This window comes from Euphorbia lathyris, chromosome 2 (genome assembly GCF_963576675.1).
Source record: "Euphorbia lathyris chromosome 2, ddEupLath1.1, whole genome shotgun sequence".
NCBI lineage: Eukaryota > Viridiplantae > Streptophyta > Magnoliopsida > Malpighiales > Euphorbiaceae > Euphorbia > Euphorbia lathyris.
Window position 1 is genome coordinate 115,209,433 of NC_088911.1, and position 20,180 is coordinate 115,229,612.

A 20,180-nucleotide genomic window follows, 5' to 3' on the forward strand; every position below is an offset into this window, starting at 1 on the left:
CAAACCAACTATTATTTGATCAAGGCGTAACATTTCTTCGTAATCAGACCGAAGAGATTAGAGCCAAAGATTTCGATTTTCTCGAGAAAGATACGTCTGATATGGATCCAACAATGAAGGCACAACACGAGAAAATGTGCGCATATATTTTATCTAAGTATGGTTGCTTTAAGTAATTGTTATTCTATTTGTAATTTAGTTGTTAATTTAGTATGTTTGCAATTTAGTATTATGTTTGTAATTTAGTAATTAATTTAGTATTATTTTTGTAATTTAGTTGTTTATTTATAATATATGTGTAACTTTCTGTTTATTTAGGATATGTACGTTTCTGTTTCTATTTATTTATAATATTAACTTTATAATTTAGTTGTAATTTATTATTGCTTTAAGTTTCTGTTTATTGACTTCAAAAAAAGAGTTTATGTTTATTTAATTGTATAGGTAAGTTTCCACCAAACATAATAAATATTCAACTAAATCCAATAAATATTCAACTAAACCCAATAAATGTAAACAAACATAATAAATTCCACCAAATATAATAAATTCAACAACCAACTTTTTCTATATATTCGGATACTTTACATTTGATCAACCAAAGCAAAAAATCAATTTTCTCTCTATATATTTCATTCCTTCAACTTTTTCTATTATATCAGATACTTCAAATTTCAAAAAAAAAAATGTCAAGTTCAGAGCGTAACAATTTTTACCAAGCGAGAGTAGATGCTATTAGAAATATGTGGGACGAAGTAGATGACCAAATGGAACGTGAGTTTTTGCAACAAATAGAAGAACCATCTGCACCACCTCGACGTAGAAAATATGTGGATTGAAATCGTGAAGAAGGTGCAGAATGTTTATATAAAGATTATTTTACGGACGAACCAGTATACAATGACAACTGTTTTCGAAGAAGGTTTCGCATGAGTAAACCATTGTTCCTACGTATTGTGGAGGCCTTAGGGAATCACACAGTATATTTCCAACAGAGGGTTGATGCAATAAAGAAAAAAGGATTTACGCCACTTCAAAAATGCACATCGGCACTTCGCATGCTTGAATATGGAGAAGCGGCTGATTGTGAAGATGAGTACATTAGAATTGCTGAGTGTACAACATTTGAATGTCTTGAAAATTTTTGTCGTGCTATTATCGAGGTGTTCGGAGCAGTCTATATGCGAAAGCCTAATACTGCTGATGTCCATCGTTTATTTCAAATGCACGAGGAAACTCATGGGTTCCCCGGGATGCTCGGAAGTCTTGATTACATGCATTGGGCTTGGAAAAATTGTCCTATTGGGTGCAAAGGACAATACACTAGAGGCGATCATGGGGTTCCTACAATCATGCTTGAAGCAGTCGCTTCACATGATCTATGGATTTGGCATGCGTTTTTTGGTGTTGCTGGGTCGAACAACGACCTTAATGTGTTGAACAGATCACATTTATTTCGAGATAAATTACAAGGAGTAGCTCCAGAAGAGAAATACACTATCAACAACAAAGTGTACAAGATGGGATACTACCTGACAGATGGTATATATCCCGATTGGGCTGCATTTGTGAAAAGCTTTCCACATGCGGTTGAACCTAAGAAAGTCACTTTTAAACAGAAGCACGAGAGTGCAAGGAAGGATGTAGAACGAGCATTTGGGGTACTATGTTAAGCCCAAAATATACCTAAAATATCATATATAAATACGTTAAATTTACAGTGAAATCGTGCTAATTATATTCATTTAGAGTACTTTTACGTCTTTGTATACTTCTTTGATGCAAGGTACTTAATTATTTGGTTAAATCCAAATAGGAGCTAAAATAGAGCAAAAACGAGGGAAAAACCTAAGTTACGTGCCAAAAATATGTGTTAATCAGAAGACCGACTCAAGGAGATAAGAAGTAGCCGAGAGACGGGGAAGAATACCCCTGTCGCGACTGAGATTTTCAGAATCTCAGTCACGACACGATAATGACAGTCACCCAATGATCGAAATTTTCAGCCTTCCTCCATGCCCCCTGTCGCGACTGAGATTTTCAGAATCTCAGTTGAGACAGCGAAGAATTCTGCACAGCTTTCACATGTCAGAAATCCAAAAAACGTGTCTGTTCGTTTGGATAAAAGCGACCCTTCGCCAGCGGACACGACCCTTCAATTACAACCATTCACCAACTATAAATAAGTGATTCATTTCAGAAAACAGAGTTGGAAAAAGTTAGAGAAATTAGAGAGTTGTTATTATGTTGAAGAAATTCTGATTCAGAAAGAGTTAGAAAGTTAGATTACATTTCTGTACAAACAAACTTGATGTACACAAGTTGTTCTTAGATTAGTTATAAACACAGTAGTATTAGTTTAGTTTCAAAGGTTGATCAGAGACAAATTCTCATTCTGGTAGTGGACCTAGCAGTCTCTATTCGAAGATTCAGCGAGAAGAACTAACGGCTGAAGCGCAAAAGAGTCTGACAAACCTACGGAGTTTGAGGGAAAGATTGACAACCCGGATCTCAAAGATTTCGTCAAAATGCTATCCATGTTTCTTCCTCTCTGTTAACTTGTGAAGATTCACAATTCACTAATAATACATTTATTTTATTCAATACACTCTTCCTGTTGTTATTTTGATATTGTTTTGACAAAATGATTTTCAAAATGGTAAACTGGTGTTTTTATTAAAACGTTTTATACAATCAAATTTACAAAGAAACTTTGTTGAACACTTGAAAGAATTAGTTTTTACGGATGATATAATCGTGAGCGCGGCTTATCGGATATAAAATACTAATTTGATTAAGGTAGAAATCTGCTCCGATCCAGAGAGATTTCTACGGTTCAAAGCCATTTACTTGCATAAATTCTTGTATTATTCCATGTTCATAATCCTACCAAAGTTATAGTTGCTTTCTTTGCTTAATGAGAATAAGTTTTATACCTTTGATTTATTCCAAATACGAAAGCGTCTGTCTTGTAATCAAATCTCAAGACAGAATTGTTCTCTAAGTTCAATATAATATTCTCATCTAATCCTAATTAATCTGAACCAATACAATTAATTAAACGATTTTCTTTAAGTTAAACCTATAGACGTGAATAAAACTGAATTAAAATAAGTGTTAGGTAAAAAGCGTTCCCTGTGGGTTCGATATCTTTTATTACTACAAGCGTATACCGTGCACTTACGGAAATCACTCAACAAGTTTTTGGCGCCGTTGCCGAGGAACGCCAAAATTTTTAACAAAAATTTAAATTTTTCGTGTTTTATTTCGAATCTAGGTTTATACATACTTATTTTAATTTTTGTAATTTATTAATTTTAATTTACTAATTTATTTATTTTTCAAATTCTGTTTTGGAGGTAGTTTCGGTTCGTGTACGATTTCAGGTTCATGCGCAGTTCTTGAAGTTCAGGCATTACACCAAACCCGTTAGACCCAGAAATTGAAAAAACTATTAAAAAGAACAAGAAAAACAAGAAAAACAAAAACAAAACTCCATCAAAGACAAATACCGAGCCAGATATTATGGCAGACCCACCAACACTTATGGATTACGCTAGGCCGGGGGTGGCCGGTGTAATCAATAGTATCGTTAGACCCAGAATCACCGTAAACCAATTTGAAATTAAGCCAGCATTGCTTAATATGTTGCAAAACAATGTAACATTTTATGGGTTACCTAACGAAAATCCTAACACCCATTTGACGAATTTCCTTGAAATTTGTGACACTTTTAAAATACCAGATGTGACTGTCGAAGCAATCAAACTTCACCTTTTTCCTTTCACTTTGAAGGATAGAGCCAAAGAGTGGTTAACTTCGATGCCAGGCGCAACGTTCGCAACTTGGGAACAATTAGCCCAAGCTTTTTTATCAAAATATTTTCCTTTAGCAAAAACCGCAAGAGTCATAAAAGAGTTAACATCTTTTTCTCAAAATGATAATGAAACTCTTTATGAGACTTGGGAATGTTTTAAAGAACTTCAACGTTTATGCCCACACCACCAATTGCCCGCTGAACTTCTAATGCAAACATTTTATAATGGACTAAATCCTACAACTAGAGGTTCATTAGATGTTATGTCGGGAGGGCTATTTATGAAGAAGACATCAGCCCAAGCAAGAGAACTTTTGGAGGAAATGGCAATCAACAGCAGTATGTGGCCCGCGGAACATGGACATATACCGGTGGCAAAACCATCATCCTCAACCACATCATCGGTTAAAGGTATAGTGAACCTTGATCCAGTCGCGATGTTACAAGCCCAATTTTCTGCTTTATCGCACAAAATTGATAGGTTTATGGCACCATGTGACACCAATGGTAATCCAATCCAAACGGATGTGGATTATGAAAATATGAGTGAGATCGAACAGGTAAATTTTGTCCAAGGGCAAAACCAAACTAATAATCCTTATTCTAATACTTATAATTCTGGATGGAGGAATCATCCTAACTTTAACTGGAAAGATAACAATAATAATGCAAATGCTAATCAAAATCGTACCAATATTTATCAAAATCAGTCAAGAGATACGATTAGCACTTTATCTTCTAAAATCGACAAATTTATAGATGCTATCAGTGGAAAAATAAGTAATCACGACGATGGTTTTAAACGGATCGAAAGTAAATTCAATCAGCTTATTAAAAACCACTCATCTAGCATCCATAATTTGGAGGTCCAAATTGGTCAACTTGCTAAATCAATTCCATCCCAAAAAGAGGGAAGTCTTCCCAGCCATACGGAAGAAAATCCAAAAGAGCAGGTAAAGGCTATCACTCTTCGTTCAGGGAAAAATTATCTAGGTCCGGAAATGCCCGGAGATGCAACATTACCAGGAATTGATTTACCAAAGTCCAAAGAAGATATATCAAACACAAAAAGTTCACCAATTGACTCAAGTACAAAAACTTTTGTACCCAAACCACCTTTTCCGCACAAAGTCCGAAATAAGGACTATGACAAACAACTTTTAACATTTCTGGATAAACTTAAAAATTTGCACATTAATTTAACATTTATGGATGAAATTACGCAAATTCCTAACTATGGTAAGTTCTTAAAGGATTTAATTTCGAAGAAAATTAGTTGGGAAGGAATTTCATCTATTTCGCTAACTGAGGGCTGTAGTTCAATAGTGTCGAGTACTCTGCCCACTAAACTCAAAGATCCCGGATGTTTTACTATTCCGTGTAAGTTGGGAGATATTGAATTCCCAAGTTGTCTTTGTGATTTAGGAGCAAGTATAAACTTAATGTCGTTGTCATTTTTAACAAGTTAGGTTTAGAAGAAGATATCAAATGTACCAATATGGTTTTGCAATTAGCGGATCAAACCACTAAGAGACCGTATGGTATAATTGAGGATGTTTTAGTTAAAGTCGACAAATTTATTTTTCCTACCGATTTTGTTATATTAGATTTTGCATATGACGTTAATTGTCCACTAATTTTTGGTAGACCGTTTATGAACACAGGACGTGCTCTAGTTGATGTGTTGGAAGGGAAAGTAGTTTTAAGGATAGGAGAAGATAAGATCGAGTTTAATATGAACAAAGCGATGAAATATCCTATGGAGGAATTCGCTTGTATCAAACTTGACTTAGTTGAAGAATGTGTCAATGACGTTATTCAAAATGACGAAATAATAGAACATATAATGGGTGAAGAATTAGAAGATAAGGACCCAGAGCCTTTGATTCGAGAAGATGGACCAGTTCCGCCTTCGATTGTAATACCCCCTAAATTAGAACTTAAAGAATTACCCAGTCATTTGAGGTACGCTTTCTTAGGCGAAGGCGATTCTCTACCTATAATTATCTCTAACAAATTAACAAATGATCAAGAAGAAAAATTGAAAGAAGTTGTTAGAAATAGGATAGGAAGTATGGGTTGGCAAATTTCAGACTTAAAAGGAATTAATCCTAGTATCGTAATGCACAGAATTCACTTAGAAGAAGATAAGCCACCTAAAGCGGATAGGCAAAGACGCTTAAATCCGAACATGAAAGAAGTAGTCAAAAATGAGATTACTAAACTTTTAGACAATGGAATCATTTATCCGATCTCGGATAGTGAATGGGTTAGTCCAATCCATTGTGTACCTAAAAAGGGAGGCATAACTGTTGTAAGGAATGACGAAGGTGAATTAATACCTACGCGAACCACCACCGGTTGGAGGGTTTGTATAGACTATAGGAACCTAAACAAAGCAACTAGGAAAGATCATTTTCCCCTACCTTTCATTGATCAAATGATCGAAAGGATAGCCGGTCATGCATTTTATTGTTTCCTAGACGGTTATTCCGGATTCTTTCAAATTTACATTTACCCGGATGACCAAGACAAAACAACCTTCACATGTCCTTATGGAACATTTGCATATAGGAGAATGCCCTTTGGTCTATGTAATGTACCAGCAACATTTCAACGTTGTATGACAGCAATATTTAATGATTTCATTGAAGATATCATGGAAGTTTTCATGGATGATTTTTCAGTTTATGGAGATTCTTTCGATGCATGTTTACAGAACTTAGATAAAGTATTGTCTAGATGTGAAGAAACGAATTTAGTATTAAATTGGGAAATATGTCATTTCATTGTTGGAAATTAGGCTAAGGTATAGCAGCGGAAATATAAAAATTTTAACCTATTTCCATTTAACCATAGGATCCGTTAATCGTTATTTCATATAAAGAGGGATAAGAAGAATTACCTCTTGATGATCAATCTACCGTTGTTAATGAAGTGCCCACAACTCTTCTCCGAGTTTCCAAACACGAAATAAAACACGGGAAGATTAATTTAGAATCAACCGTTGAATAGCAACCAAAGTAGACTGCCTCTAACTAATCAACACAAGATCAAGGATAAAAGAAATAGATGAAATCAATTGATCAAAGGAAGCCGTAGAGAAATCTCGTCCTCGAACTAGGGGTGTCGAATTTTCTCTCTCTCACTATAGGGATTTCGAAAATCTCAGTAGGAATGCACTTAGGGGATTTCGAAAATCACTAGGGGGGTATTTATAATCTCTTGTATCTAATCCCTAGTTAGATAGAATTAGGTTACTGAATAGGAATTCAATTCGGAATAGAATTCCTAATTATTATCTCATTATATATCTAATATATTAAGGATAATAATAATAACCTTATTGGATAATAATAGGAGTATTTTAATCTAATTAAAACTCCTAACTTATTTATCTCTTAACTAATTTAATTCATAATCCTAATCTAATTAGGAATAACAAAATCAAATTAATTATTCATGTATTTAATTACATGAATTTTGACCCCCCCCCTTGGTCCATGGGCCTTTTTGGGCTTAATTGGGCTTCCATCAATTAATTAACATCTATCTCTCTTTTAGGTACCAAGTCTTATGTGTGACCCATTATGTTCTTATTGCTTCTAGCCGTATGCAACGTTATTAAATTAATTTTCAAAGAATTATATTTAATCTTTGCATAACGGAATGATGTACAGAGTATGTGATTAGTGATAGGGGTCAAAACCCCCTATCTTTGGGTACGGTTTTAGAACCGTTTTTAGCGTTATTTAGTTAATAAGCGAGCAATTCTCGCATTTAAATGCTTTTGTGTGAGTTAGTTAGAAATTGGAAATGTTTTATTTACTTTTCGTTGTTTAGGCTCGTTTTATGATCAATTTAGGCAAATACGGCCAAAATGGCATGCATATTATTCCGTTATCTTTTAAAGCTAATTGATCCGTCAAAAGTCACACCAAACGAAACGTTTGCTCAAATAAGCGATTGGCGGGTCAATTTAGCCTTTGGACTAATGTTGTTTGGAGTTTATGTGCGTGTGCAGGTTAAAACATGATCAATTTCAGGCAAAAAATCGTGTATCGGGGACCCCCGGCAGTCGCTCGACGAATTGAGCATCGATGAGCAGCCCAGGCGCTGCTCGGCGCGCAGCCCGGGCGCTGCTCGGCGAACAACCCAGGCGCTACTCGGCGAGCTGCCCAGGCACTACCCAGGCACTGTGCTGGCTCACCGAGCAGGCCCTCTGGTGGCCTGCTCGCCGAGCAGGCAGTGCCTGCTCGCGATGAGTAGTGCCTGCTCGCCGAGCAGCTCGCCCTGCTCGGCGAGCAGACCTGCGGGAATTGGTCAAAAAGACCAATTCCGCCCCCACGACGCCACGATGGACCCCACGACTTCCTACCTGCATAAGGACACGAAAATAGATCAAGAAAAGGGCCCGAGCCACGCCTATAAATAGGATTTTTCCAATGTAATTAGATATCTTTTATCTTTGTAAGTTTCTTAGCTTTTCATCTTGAGAAATCCTCTCCACCTCCTCCATATCCTTCAAACCTCCATTGAAGACACCTCCGAAGCTCCGTTCACCGAGGATTGCTCAAGCTCCATCCTTAAGTCCTAGGAAGACGCCTGCATTGGTAGACAGGTTCCCTGAAAGGGATTTTTCTTCTTTTACATTCTGTCTAGCCTCTGATACATGTTATGAATCCTAGGCTCATTGTAACTTTGTGACAATACATTCATCTTTGATATATATTATGGTTTTTGTTCATTCCATTATTTTAATGCTTTAATCTTTGTCTTATGCTTTGTCTGATTGGTTTAACTCATTCGATAATCCCAAAATCAAGTTGGCACATATTGCGAGCTGAATCTGACCTAGTCAGTGCCTATAGGATTGACGACCCTATAGAAGATTAAGCCCAAATTGTTGAGCCTAGAGCTAGTTTCGGCCTTACAAGGGAATCACGAACTAGGGACTTTAGGAGGATAGGTCGGGTTAATCGCCTCGGACACAAGTGACTTAGGTTTTAATTCAATTGCTTAAACAATCTATTCTCATTATCATCGTATCCCTTCATGTTCCTTCGGATAATTGCATTGGTAGAAGATCACTTAGGAGTAGTTTAACTTAATTAGGGGTAGAGTAACTTAATTAGGCATAGAATAACTTAGTTAGAATCGGATAACTTAGCTAGGAGTAGTATAATTCAACCTAGGAGTAGATTAACTTAAGCAAAACCAACTCAAAACCCCCTAAGCTTAGATAACACCTGAAACCAAGTAATTCGATACTTGTGGTAAATAAATCCTGTGGACGATACCTGGACTTTCCAGAATTTTATTACTTGATAACGACGGGGTACACTTATCCCTAAGATCGGCCTCACTCCACAACCGCGTGAGGCCGTGTCAAGTTTTTGGCGCCGTTGCCGGGGATTTATTTCTTCTGCAATATCGAACCAAAGGTCGATTTGTTAGTTTAGGCATTCCTTTGTTTATATCGTCTATACTTGTTGATATATGATTTCTTTATACTTTTCTATACTTGTTCATATCTGTATACTGTTACTTATCAACTTTTGTGCTAGAACTTCACTTTTTCTCTGCATTCTCTGATCAATGAATTGGCAAGAAAAAGTCAAGTGGCAAGCTCAAAAGTTTACTATCCCATCAAGACAATACATTCATGCCCTGGAGAATGAGGCTCCCAATCCCTCCATGGGCGACTTAAATGAGAAAATGGATATCTTGATGGCGAAACTGAGCCTCAACACCAATGAAAGTGTAAGTTTTATGGGTGATCACCAAAGGTATAATTCTAACCCCAATTCTTACAGCTTTTATGGTAGTGATTGGAGGAGACCTCAACACTCAAATTTGTCCTACGGGAACCCTAACATGTTGAGGCCTCCAAATAGGTTTGTTAATGAGCACAGGGAAAACGGATTGGGAATGTTCCCTTACGAACAAGCAAGCCAAGTTCCTCCACAACCCTCTAGCTCACGAGATGAGGTGCTATCCCTTTTGAAAGGAATATCAGCCCGACTTACAATCAACGAGGAGGTTTGCAAGGACTTGAGCAACCAATTGGCTCAAATAAACCATGAGATGCAAGAGCAATCCCGAGATGCTCTCCCAGGCATAAAGGAAAACATAGAAATCCAACAAAGGGAATCAGCTCAAACCATCTCTTTGAGGAATGACAAAAAGGTAGAACCAAGTCCACTATCACATGCATCACTCGAGGTAAGTGAAGAACCGGAAGCGGTAAGCAACCCCGGTTCAAAATCTGAAATTCTAAATCATGTGATAGAAATAAATGATCAAATCGAAGCTTGTGTATATCAACTACCTTTTCCTCAAAAGTTAGAAAAGTTTGGATTTACTCCTTGTTCAGAAGTTTTCATTCTCTTCGACCTACCAAGAGAATCCAAAAGGGAGCAAACCAAACTTTTTCATAATATGTTTAAATTCGACCTCCTGCTTTCATTAAACTTATTAGAAGCTCTTAATCCGTTTTGTAGGTACGGATTATTTATTCAGGAATTTGAATTCCTAACGCGAATGTCAGCATACACCTAGGCGGGAATTCTATGTCGAGCTCACCGACTATAACGTAGTGCTTTTTGGGAGGCAACCCAAGTTTTAATAAAACTTTTCAGGTTTATTTTATTTTATACATTGATATTTTAGTTTAGTTGTTTAGTTTTCTTTTATTTTATTTTATTTTTATTTTTTTTTAGTGTTCAGGTTTAAAAAAAAAAAAAAAATTTGGCCCCAGGAGGCCCAGCTCGGGCGAGCTGGGCACTGCCGCCCAGCTCGGCGAGCAGGGCCCAGCTCGCCGCGAGCTGGGCGCTGGCGCCCAGCCCGCGGCTGGGCACTGCGCCCAGCCCGCCGCTGGGCACTGCCGCCCAGCCCGCCGCTCGGTCGAGATAAGCAACGGTTCGGGATTTTTTTTTCCCGAACGGAGCTGAAATAAATAAATAAATAATAATAAAAAAAAAAATTGGCACCGCAAATCATCAAATTTTTGGCGATTGCGATAAAATCAGTAAGTTGTCTTCTCCACCCTAACTTTTTGCACTTGTACTTTATGGTTTGTGATGCAATGTTGGAACTTATTGCATATTTTTAGTGTGAGGAGGAGGGATAGACAAACTTACAAAAATTGTATAATTTTTTTTAAATTTTTATTGCGTCGTGTCTAGTTTAGTTTAGCGTTTTCGGGTTTTATTTATGTTTTCGCATGTTTAGGATCTAAAACCGTGAACCTCCTTCGAATCTAAACTTCGTTATTTGTCCTTGAGGGCTGAGAACCGAATCTAAGATTGCATGACAACTAGTTTAGGTGTAGGACACAATCCTTGTATCTGTAAAAGCATGAGCTAAAGTTTGCATTTAGACCCTACTTTTGAAGAAATGCTAAAATCATTACTTAGGTAGATAACTTAAGAATTGAGGGCATGTGATATTAAACTTGAGTTTGGAGAGAACTAGTAAACACAAAATTGAAACCCAAAGAATTGTGAGTTGAATTTGAGCCTAAGAGCGAACATCAAAAAGCTCTTTTTCTTGACATTTTTGTGTGAATGCTTTGACTTGTGGAAAGATTACAGATTTTGCACCTAATACTGTGTTGAACCTACATGCAATGATTTGAGATGATAAACGATGAATCAGCCTCATTAGAATTAACCCTTTTCTTTACCTTATTTTCTCTTTTTCATCCACTCTAGGAAGCCCCTTTGAGCCTATATTTTTGTAGTTTATAGATTTTTCTTTCGTTCTAACCCAATTCTTGCAAACCATCATTTGGTTTGCTACTTAACCCTAAGTTTATGCAAAGCTCACATCGAGCCTTTGTCGTTCTAGCGCTTTATCTTTGTTTATGGCATTATAGTAGCAAGCCAAAAGGCTAAAAAGTGAATGAGCATCACTATCCCAAAAAAAAAGGGAAAAAGAAAAAAAAAAGAAAAACAGAAAAACAGAAAAAGAAAAGAAAAGAAAAGAGACGAACAAAAAGGGGAGAACTTCATTCCCCAGTTCTTAAAATCAAAACGTCTCAAGAAAACGTCCTAAAAAGAGAATAATGAATGAATAAAAAGCTCAGTCACTTCATATTTGCTAAAGCCATTTGAACTTTGTTTTTCTAGCGCTAGAACTATTAACCCTTGTTGTACCTTTAACCCTCTAACCACATTACAACCCCAATTTGAGGTTGTTTTTGATATCATCGGAGTCATATAGCATAGTAGAGGAACTTGGATGAACGTGCAAAATCAACGTAATCCTAAGCAAGAACATAAGCTGAGAGTAAACACTTTAGCCACCAAAATTGTGTGAAATGAGTGAACTACCTATGGTGAGGTGTTTTACTTAGCGATCCCCTCAAGCTCGTTTAATTGAACATGTGTCCTTTTTCTTAAAACATATGACCTATGATAATTGGAATGCGGCTTTTGGATATCGTGTCTCTACTTTGTATTTCCGAATGCATGTAATTACAGATGCTCGAAATTGTGTCAAGCACCTAGTCAAACCGGGAGGTTTTCTAGCTCGCTTGTGATTGCGGGTTTAGTTTTTTAGTTTACTTGGGGACAAGTAAAGTTTTAAGTGCGAGGAGGTTTGATAGGGGTCAAAAACCCCTATCTTTGGGTACGGTTTTAGAATGGTTTTTAGCGTTATTTAGTTAATAAGCGAGCAATTCTCGCATTTAAATGCTTTTGTGTGAGTTAGTTAGAAATTGGAAATGTTTTATTTACTTTTCGTTGTTTAGGCTCGTTTTACGATCAATTTAGGCAAATACGGCCAAAATGGCATGCATATTATTCCGTTATCCTTTGAAGCTAATTGATCCATCAAAAGTCGCACCAAACGAAACGTTTGATCAAATAAGCGATTGGCGGGTCAATTTAGTCTTTGGACTAATGTTGTTTGGAGTTTATGTGCGTGTGCAGGTTAAAACATGATCAATTTCAGGCAAAAAATCGTGTCTCGGGGACCCCCGGCAGTCGCTCGGCGAATTGAGCATCGATGAGCAGCCCAGGCGCTGCTCGGCGAGCTGCCCAGGCACCGCCCAGGCACTGCCCAGGCATTATGCCTGCTCGCCGAGCAGGCCCTCAGAGGCCTGCTCGCCGAGCAGGTTGTGCCTGCTCGCGACGAGCAGTGCCTGCTCGCCGAGCAGCTCGCCCTGCTCGGCGAGCAGACCTGCGGGAATTGGTCAAAAAGACCAATTCCGCCCCCACGACGCCACGATGGACCCCACGACTTCCTACCTGCATAAGGACACGAAAATAGGTCAAGAAAAGGGCCCGAGCCACGCCTATAAATAGGATTTTTCCAATGTAATTAGATATCTTTTATCTTTGTAATTTTCTTAACTTTTCATCTTGAGAAATCCTCTCCACCTCCTCCATATCCTTCAAACCTCCATTGAAGACACCTCCGAAGCTCCGTTCATCGAGGATTGCTCAAGCTCCATCCTTAAGTCCTAGGAAGACGCCTGCATTGGTAGACAGGTTCCCTGAAAGGGATTTTTCTTCTTTTACATTCTGTCTAGCCTCTGATACATGTTATGAATCCTAGGCTCATTGTAACTTCGTGACAATACTTTCATCTTTGATATATATTATGGTTTTTGTTCATTCAATTGTTTTAATGCTTTAATCTTTGTCTTACGCTTTGTCTGATTGGTTTAACTCATTCGATAATCCCAAAATCAAGTTGGCAAATATTGCGAGCTGAATCTGACCTAGTCAGTGCCTATAGGATTGACGACCCTATAGAAGATTAAGCCCAAATTGCTGAGCCTTAGAGCTAGTTTCGGCCTTACAAGGGAATCACGAACTAGGGACTTTAGGAGGATAGGTCGGGTTAATCGCCTCGGACACAAGTGACTTAGGTTTTAATTCAATTGCTTAAACAATCTATTCTCATTATCATCGTATCCCTTCATGTTCCTTCGGATAATTGCATTGGTATAAGATCACTTAGGAGTAGTTTAACTTAATTAGGGGTAGAGTAACTTAATTAGGCGTAGAATAACTTAGTTAGAATCGGATAACTTAGCTAGGAGTAGTATAATTCAACCTAGGAGTAGATTAACTTAAGCAAAACCAACTCAAAACCCCCTAAGCTTAGATAACACCTGAAACCAAGTAATTCGATACTTGTGGTAAATAAATCCTGTGGACGATACCTGGACTTTCCAGAATTTTATTACTTGATAACGACGGGGTACACTTATCCCTAAGATCGGCCTCACTCCACAACCGTGTGAGGCCGCGTCAATTAGCAAGTCCGAAATCATTCCCCCAGAGCTATAAGAAGACAGGTTGATCCTGTCGTTAACCTTTCCGTATTAGTTACAGTCTAATTCGATCCTTTATCAACTACATCCTTGAACTGAATCTTATGACTATGGATGATGTCAAGTCACATATAGCGAGACGTTCGTTTTACTTGTACAGGCCGAGTCAACTCAAATAGATAGGTTAAGTGAAATCTTTATTTCAAGTCTTAAGCTATCACCTTGCAAGGATTTAGAGTCGAGTCTTCCACAAGCGATCCTTGGATGTATCTCCCATTCATCGGGAGTGATAAATGCTCAATCCAATATATAACGATCCCGCAATCACTTCCTGTGATACCCAACGTCTACTGTTCACACCCCAGAGTCATCTCTGTTAAGGATCGTGTTACACCAGAGTCAAAGCGTCACATTCCGTAATCCAGAATACCAATTAATATTCCTTTGAGTCTGAGGATTAGTTATACCTATTAATACCAATGAGATGAACAGGTGACAAGGACGAATCTACCCATCCTGTTATCTCACTTCATGCTTGTATGAACACTTTATAATCACTTTAAATAAACTTACGAATTTCCTTTTATTAGACTTTATTTAGTGCTTAAAAGGGATTGCCTTTATATAGTTATAAAACATATATCTCATTAAAACAAATGATATAAAGAACAATTCATTTACATTAAGTTTGTATCCTAGAACAATTGTCTATAGGACACTAAACCCCCAACATTCATGGTAGACGAATGGATTGTTTTAGGTCATAAGATATCTGAAAAAGGTTTAGAAGTGGATCAAGCAAAGACTTCAGTTATATAAAAATTACCCCCACCAACTACTCTTAAGGGAGTAATGTCATTTTTAGGTCATGCAGGTTTTTACAGGAGATTTATAAAGAACTTCTCTGTAATTTCCAAACCACTTACTAATTTGCATATGAAAGATTCAACTTTTGATTTTAATGAGGATTGTTTACAAGCTTTCAATACATTGAAAACAGCTTTAGTCAGTACACCTATAATATCAAAACCCGATTGGAATTTACCTTTTCGAAATTATGTGCGATGCAAGTGACTTAGCTGTAGGATGTGTATTAGGTCAAAGGAATGATAAGAAACTTCATGTTATATATTATGCGAGTCACACATTGTCCGGTGCACAGTTAAATTACACCACAAATGAAAAAGAAATGTTAGCGGTAGTGTTTGCATGTGATAAGTTTAGGTCATGCCTGCTAGGATCTAAAGTCATCATTTATATCGATCATGCAGCTTTAAGACCGTGGTTCCTTTGCTTGCGCAATGGCTCCATTGTTATCACAATACAGTGTAATGGGATTTACAATGTCAGGCACCACACCAAGTTCTGTAACAAACTTTCTAATCCAAACCGCTTCCTTTGCTGCTTCCGCAGCTGTGATATACTCTGACTCGGTCGTAGAGAAAGCTACGCTTCCCTGCTTGGAACTCTTCCAACTGACCGCGCCCCCATTCAAGATAAACAGGTATCCTGATTGGGATTTAAAATCATTCTCATTTGTGAGATGACTTGCGTCTGAAAATCCTTCTATTTTTAGATCACCTTCTCCGTACACTAGGAACATATCTTTAGTTCTTCTCAAGTACTTAAGAATGTTCTTGACGGCAATCCAATGCTCGTCTCCCGGATTCCCTTGGTAACGACTCGTTACTGATAACGCGAACACTACGTCAGGTCTAGTGCATAGCATAGCATACATAATCGAACCGATTGCGCTGGTGTATGGGACTACAGCCATGCGTCTTTTGTCATCATCGGTTTTAGGAAATTGATGATTGTATAACTTTACTCCATGTAGCATGGGTAAGTTACCTCGTTTCGATTCAAGCATGCTAAACCGATTTAGCACCTTTTCAATGTATGTAGCCTGTGAAAGACCAAGCAGTCTTCTCGATCTATCTCTGTAGATCTTTACACCAAGTATATAAGCTGCTTCACCAAGGTCTTTCATTGAGAAGTTACCAGATAACCATACTTTTACCGACTGTAGTAGAGCAATGTCATTTCCCATTAATAATATATCGTCCACATATAGTATGAGAAATGCTATAGAGCTCCCACTTGCTTTCTTGTAAATGCAAGCTTCTTCGCAATTTTGTTCGAAACCAAATTGTTTTATGGTTTCGTCAAAACGCTTATTCCAGCTTCTTGATGCTTGCTTGAGTCCATAAATGGATCTCTGAAGTTTGCAAACTTTATTTGCATCCTTCGATATGAAACCTTCAGGCTGCATCATATATACATCCTCAAGCAGGTTTCCGTTTAGGAAAGCTGTTTTCACATCCATTTGCCAAATCTCATAATCGAAATGAGCGGCAATTGCAAGCATGATTCTGATTGATTTGGACACAGCCACAGGAGAGAAAGTTTCGTCATAATCAATTCCTTGCTTCTGACGATATCCTTTCGCTACTAACCTAGCTTTGTAGGTGCTAACCTTTCCATCCATGTCTGTCTTTTTTTTGAAGATCCACCTGCACCCAATGGGAATTATCCCTTCGGGTGGATCAACCAAAGTCCACACTTGGTTAGTATACATGGAATCCATTTCAGAATCCATGGCCTCAAGCCATGATTTAGAATCTAGACTAGTAATGACGGACCAATTAGCTTCAAAAGATAACGGAATTCTAATACGCATGCTATTTCGGCCGTATTTGCCTAAATTGATTACAAAACGAGCCTAAACGACGAAAAGTAAATAGAATGTTTTCAATTTCTAACTAACTCACACAAAAGCATTTAAATGCGAGAATTGCTCGCTTATTAGCCAAATAACCCTAAAAACCGTCCTAAAATCGTACCCAAAGATAGGGGTTTTTGACCCCTATCATGGACACCCAGAGGTATGTTTATTATAGGGGATGAGTTCATGGTCAGTAGTGTCATTCTACAACTCTCTACCTTGGTGAAATTACATCTACATTTCTGTGAGTTTTCACCTAATTTACAAATTAATTGGTTGAATTTAGTTGAATTAAAGCTAGATTCATGTGTTCTAGTCAATGGAATTATTGAATCAATCATTGATGCTAGTCCTAGGCTTCATCAATTAGAGCTATTTAAGTGCTATGGGATGGAATCACTTGTGGTTAGATGTGATATTATAGTTTTCGGGTTCGTCGTCTAACACGGGAACCTCATAATCATCTCCCACTAGAAAACCATATCTAACTGGGAGTTCACGAACTCTTTGTGATCTACGAATAGGTGGCACTGGAGTCTCATCTAATGGGACTACTTCGGGTACCTCAACTGCCTCCATTGTTTCAGTCGGTGTTTCTTCTTCTTGAACTTCGTCAAGTTCAATCATGCTTCCCTTTTGTGTTTCTTCGAGAAACTCTTTCTCTAAGAAGGTTGCATGTTTAGATACTATCACTTTCTGATCATCTGGATGATAGAAGTAATATCCCACAGTTTCCTTAGGGTATCCAATGAAGAAACATTTATCAGATTTCGAATCTAGTTTATCGGACGCAATGCGTTTGACAAATGCTGAACAACCCCATACTCTCATAAATGAAAACACGGGTTTCCTACCAACGAACAATTCATATGGTGTGGAACTAACGGATTTAGTTGGTACTCGATTTAGGGTGAAGAGGGCAGTTTCTAAGGCATAGCCCCAGAACGTCTTTGGAAGTAAGGCCATGCTCATCATGGATCGTACCATATCTAGTAGGGTACGGTTTCTCCTCTCGGATACACCATTGTGTTGTGGTGTATAGGGAGGTGTCCATTGTGAGCATATCCCACATTCAGTTAGATAATTCAGAAAATCATCTGAAAGATATTCGCCACCTCGATCAGATCGAAGCATCTTTATTTTCTTTCCTAATTGATTTTCTACTTCATTCTTGAAGCATTTGAATTTCTCAAAAGCTTCTGATTTGTGCTTCATCAAGTAGATGTAACCATATCGGGTATGGTCATCTATGAAGCTTATGAAGAATCTGAATCCTCCTCTTGCTTGGACTGACATAGGACCGCATACATCCGAATGAATGAGTCCTAGAGTGTCTGATACACGCTCACCTTTATTGCTAAAGGGTGTGTTTGTCATTTTACCTTTTAAACATGATTCGCATGTTTCCAATGATTCGGGATCGATTGGATCTATAAGCCCATCTGAATGTAGCTTTAGCATGCGTCTCTTGTTTATATGGCCTAAACGACAATGCCATAAGTAAGTTGAATTATCTAGCTTATGTCTTTTGGTATCAATTGCAAAAACAAGAATTTTGACATCTAACACATAAATCCCATTTTGTGATATTCCTGAAAAATAAAAGATCGAATCTTTATAAAAATTGCAACTCTTGTCTTTTATTGAAATATGAAAACCGTCGTCAACAAGACGGCTAATAGAAATAATGTTACGAGACATTTGCGGAACGTACAAACAGTTCCTTAATTCTATTACAAGCCCTGAGGGCAAATTTAAAACATAATCTCCAATTGCGAGGGCGGCAACTCTTGCTCCATTTCCTACTCGCAAGTTTATGCTTTCTTTCTTTAGTTCCTTAGTCTGTTTTAGCTCCTGCATATTTGTACAAATATGAGATCCACATCCGGTATCAAGTACCCAAGATTCAAACTGTGAAACTGTATTTATTTCAATATAAAACATACCAGATGTTGAAGCACCGCCATTTCCCTTCTTGAGGGAGGCTAGGTACTCCTTGCAGTTCCTCTTCCAATGCCCATCTTTACCACAGAAGTGGCACTCTCCTTTGGGCTTCTTCACTTCCTTTCCCTTAGCTTTGTAGGGCAAGGCTTTCTTACCTTTCTTGGGATATTTAGGATTGGGATAATTCCCTTTCCTTTTCTTTGATCCCTCAATGACAAGAGCCGGTATGGCTTTGTCTTTCTTCATATTGGCTCAACTGATTTGAGCATATTTGCAAGCTCTTCAAGAGAGGTTTTCAAGTCATTCATCTGATAGTTCATAATGAACTGTGAATAACTCTCTGGGAGGGATTGAAGAATTAAGTCTATGCTTAATTCGTTATCCATCGCAAATCCAATACTAGAAAGTTTGGTAATGTAGCCAATCATCTTGACACAATGTGTTATGACAGATGTGCCCTCTTGCATCCTGCAACGATATAGCAACTTGGATATCTCGTAGCGTTCGCACCTGGTTTGTTTCCCAAACAATTCCTTTAGGTGCATGATGATGGAATAGGCATTCATTTCCTCATGTTGCCTTTGTAATTCCGGTGTCATCGATGCAAGTATGATGCATCCGGCATGATCATCATCAGCCTTGTGCGTCTGGTAAGCATCAATTTCCTCAATGGGAGCATCATCAGCAGGGATAGGGGGTATTGTTGTATCAAGTACATACCCTATCTTATCGAACTTCAAAACAATTTTGAGGTTACGAAACCAGTCGGTGAAGTTTGAACCATTCAATTTGTTATCGGTAAGAATGTTTTGCAGATTGGTTTTAGTCATGATTTTAAGAGTGTGTTTAATTAAACCTGAGAGTGAGAAAGAGTAAACGTATGTCATTCATTTGCTTAAAGTATATCAATCTAAAATTATAGGCCTTTTAGTTTATTTTAGATTGCTCCCACTATTTTGCCAAATTAATAGCCCTCCATATTAATTCGAAGAATTTCACAAATCCTTTAGTGAGCTAGGATCCTAACTCCTGAGATTTCGCCTTGAGTTTGCTCAACAAGCTAGTCTCATTCGTTAGGTAGATTCATGTAATCAATCACATCTTTAATGTGATTACTAGGTTATTGGGTTACTAACCACATTAGTAACTAATATGCTATTCACATTAATCCCAACCATCTTGCCCATTAGTTTATGACAACATGAGTTTGCTCATCCAATTATCATAATCTAATTTAAGTATTACCCCATATTTATGAAAAGTAATTTTCGATAATTCAGGTGTTACCGAAAGGACCCCGAGCTTGAGTTTGCTCAACAACCCAAAAGCCCTCAGCACTGCCGGTTGAATTATAATATTAGGGAGGGGCAACCGATTTTAATAACTTGTTTATTTACTTAACTTTT

At 37.7% G+C, this 20,180-nt stretch overlaps 1 non-coding gene and 1 pseudogene across 1 annotated transcript; one reads left to right on the plus strand and one right to left on the minus strand.

Moving 5' to 3' along the window:
- The first annotated feature begins 686 nt into the window (after positions 1–686).
- LOC136217391 (uncharacterized) overlaps positions 687–20,180 on the plus strand; it is a 32,228-nt pseudogene continuing 12,734 nt past the window's right edge.
- On the minus strand, positions 3,904–4,010 carry LOC136221201 (small nucleolar RNA R71). The gene has a single exon (XR_010684983.1). It is a non-coding gene; the product is annotated as a small nucleolar RNA R71 (small nucleolar RNA).